Source organism: Solanum pennellii, chromosome 12 (genome assembly GCF_001406875.1).
Source record: "Solanum pennellii chromosome 12, SPENNV200".
NCBI lineage: Eukaryota > Viridiplantae > Streptophyta > Magnoliopsida > Solanales > Solanaceae > Solanum > Solanum pennellii.
In genome coordinates, this window is record NC_028648.1 from 47,074,325 (window position 1) to 47,087,892 (window position 13,568).

The following is a 13,568-nucleotide window of genomic DNA, read 5'->3' on the forward strand; positions in this document are numbered from 1 at the left end:
ATATATATATATATATATATACATATATATATATATATATACACACATATACATATATATACATATATATATATATGTATATAAGTATGTATATGTGTATATGTATGTATATACATACATATATACATACATATACATATATATATATGTATATATATGTATGTATATATGTATATATATACACATATATACATACATATACATATATATATATATATGTATATATATGTATGTATATATGTATATATATATGTGTATATATATATATATATATGTATGTATATATGTATATATATATATATATGTATGTATATATGTATGTATATATATATATATATGTATGTATATATGTATATATATATACATACATATACATACATATATATACATATATATATACATATATATATATATACATACATACATACATATATATATATATATATATATATATACACACACATACATACATATATATATATATATATATTGATAATGAGAAGGAAATTAAATATAAATAATATATGTTACAAAACTATTTTATGGAAAACATTAGAATAATAAAAGTTAAAACTAATAATAGAAATAAAAGTAAGAAATTAAAAAGTAATCAACTTGTAATTACATTATGTATTTTAACTACAATTCACAACACACCCCTATGAATTGATGAGTGTAATTACCTCCTGAAAATTACACCAAGCTACATGTTTGCCAAGTAATTACATGATCGACCAAACATGTCAGACATGGTTGCATCATATCCAGTTACCAATGTGGCTTTCCAAATAGACCCTAAAGACTTTTTTGAAAAGTCATATGTAATTAAGATTTGGTGTAATTGATTGTAATTACACACTTTCACCTGTTTGCTAGACCAAGTGATTACTTGAAAAGGGAGGAATTGAGTGTACTTGAAGGATAATAATTACATTCCTCAATTCCTAAGTGAGGGTTAGGAATCATGTGTAATTACACCATGTAATTATATAAAACTTTTTTAAATTCTTTTCTTCCTTTTGTTTATATTTCAATTTTTCATTTTTATATATTTATTTATTTCTATTATTTATTTTTGTTATCATAATATTTTCTATGTTTTTATTTATATTTCTTTTCCTTCTCACTTTTTCATTTTATTCTATTCAATTTTTCATATTATATATTTTTTGTTTGCATTTTGTGAGTATTCTAATTTTCAATATGTAGAATTCATTATTGAATAAGATTAGAAATTTATATTTTTCTTTTCTAGAAAACTCATATTTATGTATGTTATATTGAAATTTAACCTAAGAATACTATGTTAAATTTTTTTTTATTTAAAACTTATGTTATATTTTTAGTTTCATTTGTGTTAGTAGTATTGAGTTTAAATTTCACATTGCAAGTCAATAAATTTTTAGGTTAGACTTGATAAAGATTATCTTCAAGTCAATGTTATAATAATTTTATGACATTATATTTATAATATTAACATTTTTTGTTAAACGTGCATTTCATAATATTCATAGAATTTTTTTGCTTTTAGTTTTTTTTATTATTAATTTAATTAAATTATGCTAATTTCAAATATAAATTAATTAAGAACATATATTTAAAAAGCAGGAGTAACCTACTTTTGTTTTTTAGATCTTTTTTTAAAGTCATTTTAAACTTATTTAAGTTATTATTACCTTGATAAACACTTCCGAAATCTAAAAATGATATAAATATAGGTTTTACCAACTTTTAAGTCACTCTCATATTCGTTTCACCTTATTGAGATTGTATATTTGTTATGTGATTTTTTTTTCCGGCTTCTGTTTGGGGGATGATGACATTTACTACCCCTTGTGATAAAAATTTATGGAACTTTAACCAAGTATTTTCTTAGAAGATTTGGACCTAAAGGGGATATCATACTATCTTTAAAAAATAGTTATTGATTTGTGTACATGAAGTTTCGAATTAGTTTTGAGGATTTATTTTGAGAGTTTGGATGTATTTAATATTGCTTGTTTCTAGTGCAGACCATTTTCTTGTTCGCGTTTGTAGAGAAGATATATTTGTTTTGCCTTTTCATTTGTGAAGATTCATCATATTCGCAAAGAAGTTGCATTTTTGATGAGCAGGTTGGCTCAGGTGGGCTCTTGTAGTTATCTTCTAAAATTAATGAATTTTTGTAGTAATCATTATTTGACAAATGTGGCACATTATGTTCCTGTTTAGGCACTGAGGGTACGTTGTATTCATGTTCAGGAACGGAGAGTACATTCTTATAGTTTTCTTCTAAAACTGATGACTTCTTATAGTAAAATTATTCTTTGACACTGAGTGTATGTTGAATTTTTCACTGTTCGCCATTGTGGTAGGTACTTTATTGTATGATGTATCTTTTGATTCATGAGAATAAGGTGAGTATGCCACAGTAGAAGTGGCAATCAAGAAAAATGTCAAAGCACAAGAAAATTGAAGCAATTGCTTCTTCATTTGGCTACAATTGAGAATATTTGAATTTTAAGGTCAGATGGTTATTTATTTTGTTGTGTGTGTGTCTTAGAATGGAGAAACAAGGAGTTTTAATGCTTATCAAATAGTCCAAATATATAAAAGATTTTCCCATTTTTTTGGTTTATTTTTTTCCAATAATTAGGTCTTGAGATAAAAAAAAGCCTATAAAATTAATTCATACACCTAATAATTGTTTGACTTACCTATTTTTTAAAAATTAACTGCAATCTTTTATTGACTTCGAAGAATGTTGTTCTTGTTTCCTTTTGTTGGTACATTTAATATTTTATTAAATAATATTTTTAAGTTTGAAATATATAGTTGTCCATCGGCCTAATAAATATTTGTCCATTTTTTATATGTACTTTTGAATCTTTGAGCACTGACTTAAAATTCTCATCATTATATATACTTCGCAATTTGGTTTACTATATGGTATTTAGACAAACCATGTAAAATTGTTCTAAAAGGCTAGGAAAATGACCTTAATTGTCGCTAATTGAATTCACCTATTAACCGCGATTAAACACTTTTATATGTGAAGTAGAAATTTACACCAAAGCTTAAATGTTTTTATAATAGGTTATAAGATAAAAATGATTTATATCTGACAATGATGTATTAAATCGAATGAGCTCAAAAGATTTAAAAGGAAGTGTGTTTTTATAAAAATTTCACACAAATCTCGTAGTGCTAAGAGCTAATAATATCTTATATTTATTCTTCTACAAATTGCAAAAAATACGTTAAAAATTTGGTGGACCTGGATACATCCCAAAGCGTCCCGATATATCGCGTTTTATTTTGGATACATCCCTCAAAGTCACGCTACATCACGTCTCCATTTAAGATACATCACTCAATATCTTGATTATCGCCAAAAGTGATGTATCCGACCGATTATATATCACATATAAAGCTATGTATCCAATAATATGAGAGAATAGGAATTTTTGTAATTTTTCAAATGATAGAAAATTTTAGAAAATATTGTAAAATAATTTTTGAATTTAGGTAATTTTTTCTAATTTTATACCGTATAAGGGAACTTACAAATATTGTTATTTTCTTTCTTTATTTTGCTTCTTGTTTTGGTAACATGAAATGCCGGCCACTCTACTCTTGGTATCGGAATCACCAAATCCTCATTGATGGTTGTTATTTTGCTATTAAATTTATGAGAAATTAATTGACAATTAATGGAAGAATAGGTGAATGTATAGATATAAACTTTCAATAATAAAAAAAAAATTGTATTCAATATACATAAATCGCTGCATACACAAAATATAATTTAAATAACAAAAAATAGTTGCAACTCCAAGTAGGAAAGAAAGAAGAATAAAACAAATAAAGAATAAATATTTTTTATAGCCATTGATATCATGCCTTTGAACTCATAATAATATGAGAACCCTATGGGTTATATATATGTTGGGCCGGAGAAGCCCTTCATTGAAATATGAACATGAGGAATATAAAATTTAGTAATATGGAGGTGGTGGTGATGGAGAAGGTGACGGTTTCTTGAAGAGTTAGTTTTCGGAAAAGACACCATCTTGTATTCTGTTTTAGATATTAAGGGTACCTCTAAAATAGTTGGCACCTTCTTGTAATTATCATCTTGAATTGATGGTTTCTTGTAGTCATTCTTTGGCAAAGAAGGTGTTTTGTATTCTTGTTTAGGTATTGAGGGCACCTTATAGACATTATCCGATGAAACTGATGATACCGTCTTATAGTTGTCTTCTAGAACTGATGCCTTCTTGTAGTAGTCATTCTTAGGCAAAGAAGACACCTTATATTCCTTTTTAGGCACTGATTGTACCTTTGGAACATAAGATACCTTCTTGTAATTATCTTCTAGAACGGATGGCTTCTTGTAATAGTCATTGTTTTGCAAAGAAGGCAAATTGAATTCCTTTTTATACATTGAGTATATCTCTGAAACAAATGGCACCCTCCTATAGTTATCTTATAAAATTGATGGGTTTTTTTAATTGTCATTCTTCCGCAAAGAAGGTATCTTGTATTCTTGTTTAGGCACTAAGGGTACCTCTGGAACAGATGACACCTTCTTGTAGTTATCTTTTGGATATCATGGTTTCTTGTAGTAGTCATTTTTTGGCAAAGACGACACCTTGTATTCTTGTTTAGGCATTTAGGGTACCTCTAGAACAGTTGGCACCTTCTTGTAGTTATCTTTTGGAACAGTTGGTTTCTTGTATTCATTCTTTGGTAAAGAAGGAAACTTGTATTTATCTTTAAGAACTGAGGGTTCCTCATAGTCGTTATCTTTTAAAATTAATGACATCTTATTATAATTATCTTCTGTAACTGATGGATTCTTGTAGAAATCATTCTTTGGCAAATAATGCACCATGTATTCCTCGTAAGGCACGGAGGGTACCTCTAGAATTGATGACACCTTCTTATAGTTATCTTCTGAAACTGATGGCTTCTTGTAGTAGTATGGAACAAAATAGGTACCTTATATTCCTCTTTTGGCACTGAGGGAACCTTGTAGTCTTCACTTTTAGCTACTATAGTTGGTGCGTTATTTTATGTTTAATCTGATGATTCGTAAGAATAAGGTGAATATGCCATAGTGCATGTGCCAATCAAGTAATTTGTTAAAGCACAAGCAAATTGAGGCCATTGATTCTTCATTTGGCTTCTCATTGAGAATATTTGTATTTTAGTACTAGATTTTTCTTTTTCTTGTGTTATAGAATGGAGAAGAACTAGATGTTTACATAGAGCCTAACTATGATGTAGATTTGGATGGTCTTAAACTAATCTTAACAGATCAGATATATTCATATTTTTTTTGGTTAATGTTGTTCCACTAAGGTGTTGAGATAATGAAAACCTATGAATAGTTTTTGTTGGTAAGTTGAAAATTAAGTCCAATCTTTTATTGACTTCCAAGAATGTAGTTCTTGTTCTTTTTTGTTATTATTTTATGATATTGATACTTTGAGCGCTACTTAAAATTCACATCATTGGACCATACATTATACATGTTGGGTTTAGCAAAGTGTGAATGGGAAAAGGAAAAAAAAGAATATGAAAAGTTGAAAAGTGAGAGAATCAATTTGGAGAGAAAATGAAAAGTCATTTGCAAAGTATAAATGAAAAGTCATTCTCCCATATCGGAAAAACAAAGGGAAATTGTTGTCCTTATATTGGAAAATATTTCCTTTTGTTATTAAAGAGCTAAGAAAAAGGTGCCCCCTCACGCCGTTGTCGTCGCTCGGTCGGTCTCGACTTCGGCTTCGGATTTGACAAATGATTTGATTGATAAATTTTTGGACAAAATTTATTTAATTTATTTTTGTTAAGCAAATAAATCCTGTTAATTATAACAGAACTAATTTACATAATACGGTAACGTTATGAAAAGTCGTCATTCTTTTCGAAAAGTCATTACATTCCCAACAGACATATTTTCCAAAAAGTTGCTATTTTTTCCAAAGACACAACTTTCTGGATAAAACGGGTCTGAACAGATTTCTCTGAACAAACACGTTTCTTGCTAAAAATGGCTATAAAAGAAAGTCATTTTTCATTTTTTCAAACATTGAAATTTTTTTCATTCTACGGATATATTTTTTCTCAAAATCAAAGTATCGATTGACTGAGAGTGTGTGACTTGTTATTGTTGTTAAGTTCGCTAAAGTTAAAGAAATTTGAGGTACCGCTATTTCTTTTACAGGATTAATCCGTTTTATCTTGAGAGAAATTAATCCATAACCTCGGTTACAGTGAGGGGATTAAATTTCTTAGGGAGACACAGTAATTCCTGTGGACTCAGATTGTTTTGTTTTCTTTCTAATTCATCTTATTTTTGTTTCTGTTTTGCTAACCTTATAAGTATAGGTTAATAACAAGCTTAAGAATTTTAGTAAGTTTCTGTATTTGAGGTTTTTGGAGATTAAAACCGTTATGGTTTTTTACTTTGTTTGAATTTTTTAAAATTCAGGCCATTAACGATTAAAAGAACATAAAAACTTTATCGTTAAATCAGAAATAGTCTGTGTGAAGATTTGTTCTTTAAAGTTAGTATTTCAAATACTAAAATTATCTGCCATTTGTGACAGAAAAAATGACTAATTCAAGTCAATTGAATGCTGGAATAGTGAGTGCTGCAACAGTAAGTACTGCAACAACATCAGTTGCACTGAATCGTTCAACTGCTTCCTTAGCGCCGGCTGAGAAACCTGCAAAGTTTTCTGGAGTCGACTTCAAGAGATGGCAGCAAAAGATGTTCTTCTATCTCACTACGTTGAGTCTGCAGAGGTTCATTAATGAGAATGTTCCTGTTATATCAGATGATACTCCACCTGAAGAACGATTCTTGGTAACAGAAGCATGGACACACTCAAATTATTCGTATAAATATTATATTCTGAGTGGACTGCAAGATGATCTGTATAATGTGTATAAAAATGTTAAAAACTCAAAAGAGCTGTGGGATACTTTAGAAAAGAAGTACAACAAAAAAAGATGTCGCAATGAAGAAATTCATTGTGGCAAAATTTCTGGACTATAAGAAGGTAGACAGTAAGACCGTCGTCTCCTAAGTTCAAAAACTGCATGTCATAATCCATGATCTCCTTGCTGAAGGTTTAAATTTATTTAATTTCTATGTTAGAAATATTAAGTTTTTACTTAATACTCACATAATCTTTAATGTAGGACTGATTGTGAATGATGCATTTCAAGTGGCTGCTATTATTGAGAAGTTACCTGCATTGTGGAAGGACTTCAAAAAATACTTGAAACATAAACGCAAGGAGATGACTGTTGAAGATCTCATAGTAAGGTTGAGAATCGAAGAGGATAATAAGGCTGCAGAATAGAGGTCACGTGGTAATTAAGCAATATCTGGAGTAAATATTGTTGTAGAATATCCCAAAAATTAAAGAAAAAATAAAGCATCTGGACCAAAAAGCAATCCTCCTAAGACGAAATTCGATGGAAGCTGCTTCAACTGTGGTAAGTGTGGTCATAGGGCTACTGAATGCCGAGGTCCTAAGAAGGATAAGAAAAAAAAAGGATCAAGCAAACTTGGCTGAATCCAAAGTAGAAATGAAAGATCTCTATGCAATACTTTCATAATGTAACTTGGTTAGAAATTGCTTGTGAATGGTGGATAGATTCTTGTGCGTCATGCCCTGTTTGTGCCAACAAAAAATTATTTTATCATATACTCCAACACCTACATACGAGAAGTTGTTTATGGAAATATACCTATTGCAAAGGTGGAAGGACCTGTGAAGGTCCTATTAAAGATGACATCAGTCAAGGTGGTGACTTTGAACAAGGTCTCTTATGTTCCAGAATTGAGAAAGAATTCAATTCCAGTTCTGGCTAAGAATGGATTCAGAGGTGTATTTATTTCTGATAAAGTAGTAGTCCGTAAGAATGATATGTATGTAGGAAAAGGCTACCTTAGTGATGACCTTTTCAAAAATTAATCTTATTGCAGTTGATATGAATAAAGATTATGCTTCTTCTTACTTGCTTGAGTCTAAATATTTATGGCATGAACTTTTGAGACACGTTAATCACAAAACCTTGCGAAAACTGATAACTTAAGTGTGTTCCCAAAATTTGAGTGCAGTAAATCAACATGTCAAATTTGCGTTGAATCTAAGTATGGTAAGCATCCTTATAAATCTGTTGAAAGGAATTCAAATTCTTTAGAACTGATTCACACTGATATTTGTGACATGAAGTCAACGTATCACGTGGTGGAAAACAGTATTTCATAACTTTTATTGACGATTGCACTAGGTATTGTTATGCCTATTTGCTAATGGGAAGGATGAAGCAATATATGCATTTAGGCAATATAAAACTGAAGCTGAAAATCAGTTGGATGAAAACATCAAAATGATAAGAAGTGATAGAGGTGGAGAACATGAATCTCCATTTGAAGAAATATATTTAGAAAATGGAATAATTCGTCAAACTACTGTTCCATACACTCCTCAATCTAATGGGATTGCGGAAACAAAAAACCAAACTTTAAAAGAAATGATGAATGCATTACTTATAAGTTCAGGTTTATCACAAAACTTGTGGGGGGAGGCTATCCTTACAGCAAATCGAATACTCAATAGAGTGCCTCACTCAAAGACACGTGTTATTCCATATAAGAAATGGAAAGGTAGAAAATCCAACTTGAAATATATCAAAGTGTGGGGGTGTCTAACCAAAGTCCAAGTAAAAATAGGGCCTAAGACAGTGATTGTGTGTTCGTTGGATATGCTACAAACAGTAAGACATTTCGATTTTGTGTTCATATGTTTGAACATACGGATATTCATGACAATACGGTAATGGAATCAGATAGTGCTGAATTTTTTGAAAATTTCTATCCGTATAAAACTAGACTTGAGTTATCGAGTTGGGGTTTTAAACAACCCTGAGAAGAACCAAAAGAGAATGAAACCAATGAAGTGAGTCCAAGGCGTAGTAAACTTTAAAGGACAACTACTTCATTTGGATATGATTCTGTAATATTACTTCTTGAAAGTGAGACTCAAACATTCAAGAAAGCAATGTTGTCAAGCGACATTGGAAAGAGGCTGTCAATAGCTAAATTAATTCAATCCTAAGCAATCATACTTGGGGGTCTGTTGATCTTTCCCAAGAAACAAACCCTTGGGTTCAAAATGGATCTTTGAAAGGAAGATGAAAGATGATGGAACTATTGACAAATATAAAGTAAGACTTGTTGTGAAAAACATTAGACAAAAAGAAGGTCTTGATTATTTCGACACATTCTCGCCAGTGACTAGGATTATATCAATTCGGATGTTAATTGCCCTAGCTACAGAAATGGTCTTGAAATCCACCAAATGGATGTGAAAACCGCCTTCTTAAATGGAGAGCTGGAAGAAGAAATTTACATGGAACAGCCTGAGGGTTTTCTAGTTCATGGTAAAGAAAAGAAAGTGTGCAAACTAATTAAGTCAATTTATGGACTAAAACAAGTACCGAAGCAATAACATGCAAAGTTTGATCAAACCATGTTATCAAATGGATTTAAAATCAATGAGTGTGAATGTGTTTACATTAAAAATACTCCAAATCCGGAAGTCATTGTATGTCTATATGTTGATGACATGCTGATAATGAGCAAGGACATTGTCAATATAAAAGCTACTAAGAGTATGCTCGCTAGTAAGTTTGATATGAAAGATGTAGGAGTTGCTGATGTGATATTCGGAATTAAAATTCTTAAAACTTCTAATGGTCTAGCATTTTCTCAAAGTCATTATATTTAAAAGATACTTGAAAATTTCAAATATTTGAATTTTAAAAGGGCAAAGACTTCAATTGATTTGAACCTACATCTTGCAAAGAATAAAGGTGAAAGTCGGTATAAATTGGACTATGCCAGTGTGTTTCGAAGTTTGATGTATGTGATGAATTGTACACAACAAGACAGAGCTTGCGCTATCAATAAACACAGTCGATACACAAGTTATCCCAATTAAAATAATTGGTTTACAATGAAGAGAGTTTTGGGATACTTAGATGATACTCAAAACTATGATTTGCATTACAACAAATATCCATTACTTATTGAAAGATATAGTGATGAAAATTGGATTACTCGATCAACTTAAACCAAATCCACAAGTGGATATGTTTTACTATCAGTGGAGGAACAATATCTTGGAAATCATCCAAATAAATATGTATAGCGCGCTCTACAGTAGAGTCTAAATTCATCGCCTTAGAAAAGGCAGGTGAAGAAGCTGAATGGCTCCAAATTTTTTTAGAAGATATTCTGTTTTGGCCCAAACCAATGGCTCCTATATGCATACACTGTGATAGTCAAGCTGCAAAAGGAAGGTGAAAGCGTTATGTAGAACGTCTAGTATCGTCTCGTCATATAGGACGAAGACATAACTATGTGAGACAACTACTCTCTAGTGGGATTATAAGAATTTACTATGTGAAGTCAAAGGATAATATGTCGGATCCACTTAAAAAAGGCCTAACTAGAGAGGGAGTTGATAAATCATTGATGGGAATGGGACTGTGGCCGAGAACAAGTCGTCGTGGAGATAATTCTACCTAGAAGATGGGAGATCCCATGATGTAGGTTCAAGGAGATAAAACAAAGTCATTGATGACTGTTCAACATTATAAATAAAAGTTTTATGGTCCATTCTCGTGATGAGTCAATGGTCTGTAACAAGGATAAATGCATAAGGACTTTTAATGGTTGCTATTTTTGATACAAGGTATATCAAATAGTGTATGTACGGGATAACACATTTAGAAATCACCTATGAGAGTGAAGTGTAAGCCGCTTCAGGGAGAATCCGGTAAGGCCAGTTCTCTAAGCACTTACTATCCGAGATCAGTTAATGGCTGAAACGAACAAAAAATGAGAACTAAGAATAGTTCAAGGGTTGATTGTGTGACTTATGTTGTCTAGGTATAGATCAACGCTCGACAATTTAAAGATATCAAATCTACCGATTGATCGAGTATATCTGATATGTTCTCTATGGAAAGTTTAAAGGGAAACCAAATTATCTAGATGCGATTAAACCTTACTTACAAGACACAAGTTTTTCATGCATATGTTTTAAAAATAGTCACTCCCCATTCATATGGGGGATTGTTGGGTTTAGCAATGTGTGAATGGGAAAAGGAAAAAAAAATATGAAAAGTTGAAAATTGAGGGAACCAATTCGGAGAGAAAATGAAAAGTCATTTGCAAAGTGCACATGAAAAGTCATTTCTTCCATATCGGCAAAAGAAAGAGAAATTTTCGTCCTTATATTGGGAAACACTTCATTCACTTCTTAAAGGGCAAAGAAGAACGTGCCCCCTCACGCCGTCGTCGTCTCTCGGTCTTGGCTTCGACTTTGACAATTGATGTGATTGAATGATAAATTTTTTGAATAATTTATACAATTAATTTTTTTAATCAATTAAACCTTGTTAATCTTATCTCTCATAAATTAATTCAGGACGCTAGTTAATTAATAGAATTAATTCACGTGTAACGATAACATTTTGGAAAGTCGTTATTCTTTCCGAAAAGTTGTTACATTCCCAATGGATACATTTTTCATAAAATTGTTATTTTTTCTAAAAGACACAACTTTTTTAATAATCCGGGTCTGAAGAGATTTCTCCGAACAGACATTTTTCTTGCTGAAAATGGCTATAAAAGGAAGTCATTTTTCATTTTTTCGAACAATGAAAATTTTTTCCTTCTTTGCATATATGGATGGCATAATATGGTTAAAACCGAAAAAACCGACCGCATAATTTTTTTTTAAAATTTTGATTTCGCTTTTTCGGTCGGTTTCGGCTTTGAATTTTAATATTTGAGTTTTCCTGTTTTGTTTTCTGTTTTTAGATTTAAAAATTTGGTTAATCAAAAACCAAAATTGTGTATATTTATAGATGTTACCCATTCCCAGTCGGCCTATCTCAGTAGCCCACAAACTATTATTCTCAACCCAACTACCCAAATTCCTAACTCTCAGCCAAACTACCCAAATTACTAGCCCAATTACTCATTCCAAGTCGGCCAAATTTCTAATTTCCTATCAATTGATGATAAATCCCTAAATTGATAACATTACATATTTACATATGTCGACATCGAGGCTGACTCGCCTCTCTCAGTAACGCAGATTACAGATACACTGGTCGCCGATGCCAATTCGACTAGTTATTCATCTCTCAACTCTCAGCTCTCGTCAGTTGTCAGTCGTCGCCGGAGTAAGTTCCATTACCCCCATTCCCTTCTCTGGTGAAAAAGGTAAATAAAAGACTTGCTTATGTTCTGATGAAAACTGCTCATCATTTTATACAGGTATTTGGTTGTCAATGACATAGGCGTACGAGTGCAAACATTTCAGAAATTGTGCTTGCCAATATTTTCAACCGCATTTGATTTTGTTGCCTTCAAAAACATCATCTCTGACTGTTATTAGATGTTAAAGTTATAAGTAAACCTCAATAAAAATTTTTATAGTTATTTGCAGTTTATTATAGATGTCATATTAAATGTGTATAACCTTGTTTACCTTGTCTAATTTCAAATGGACTAATGTAACCCTCATGGATCAGTGGATGAACCATTAAGACTTCACGATTGTGTCGTCTGTGATAGTATTGAGCTTATCTGTGCTTACCTTGAACCAATCTTTGATTAAATACTTAAAAGTTGTGGCAAAGTTGTATAAAAACCCCCTCAGTCAAAATGGAAAATATGTGTCGAAGTTCTGCTCTTTGTGAGTATTTAGAGTTTTTCATTAATAATTGTTTGAGTCCTGCTAAATTTGTATCAAATTTCGTTAAACCGAAACCAAACCAAATCAAAATTATAATAACCGAACCAAACCGAAATTATTTCAGTTTGGTTTGGTTTCAAATTTGGCCAAATTGAAAACTAAAAAACCGAACCGATATTTACGAATCGAATCGAACCGACCGAACGCCCAGCCCTATCTGCATATATTTTCTCTCAAAATCAAAGTGTCAATCGACTGAGTCTGTGTGACTTGTTGATGTTCTTAAGTTTGCTGAAGTTAAAGAAATTTTAGGTACCGCTATTTGTTTAACAGGATTAATCCATTTTATCTTGGGAGAAATTAATCCACAATCTCGGGTACAATGAGGGGATTAAATTTCATAAAAATAAACAATAATTTCTGTGAACTCGAATTATTTTATTTTCTGACTAATTCATCTTTTTTGTATTTTTGTTTTGCTAACCTTATAAGTACAAGTTAATACCAATACATACTTTACAATACCAAGAATAACAACATATAGGAAGTTATTATATTTCTAATATATAAACATATTTAATTATATGTTTGGTTTAACAATTTGGTATATAGATAAATCATTTCTAAATTCAATTAAATTTACCTTATTCGCCACTAAATTCACCAAAATTCATTTTTTATTATTATTCATTTGTTGTTCAGAGCCTATATTAGAGCTTCGAGGGAACCTTTGGAACATATGAAACATTTCATAGTTAACTTTCGTGACGGATGGCTTTTAAAAGAAGT

General features: G+C 30.9%; 1 pseudogene; it reads right to left on the reverse strand.

Annotated features, from left to right (window-relative positions):
- Positions 1–3,977: 3,977 nt before the first annotated feature.
- LOC107006989 lies at positions 3,978–5,175 on the reverse strand (annotated as a pseudogene).
- Between the last annotated feature and the right edge of the window lie 8,393 nt (positions 5,176–13,568).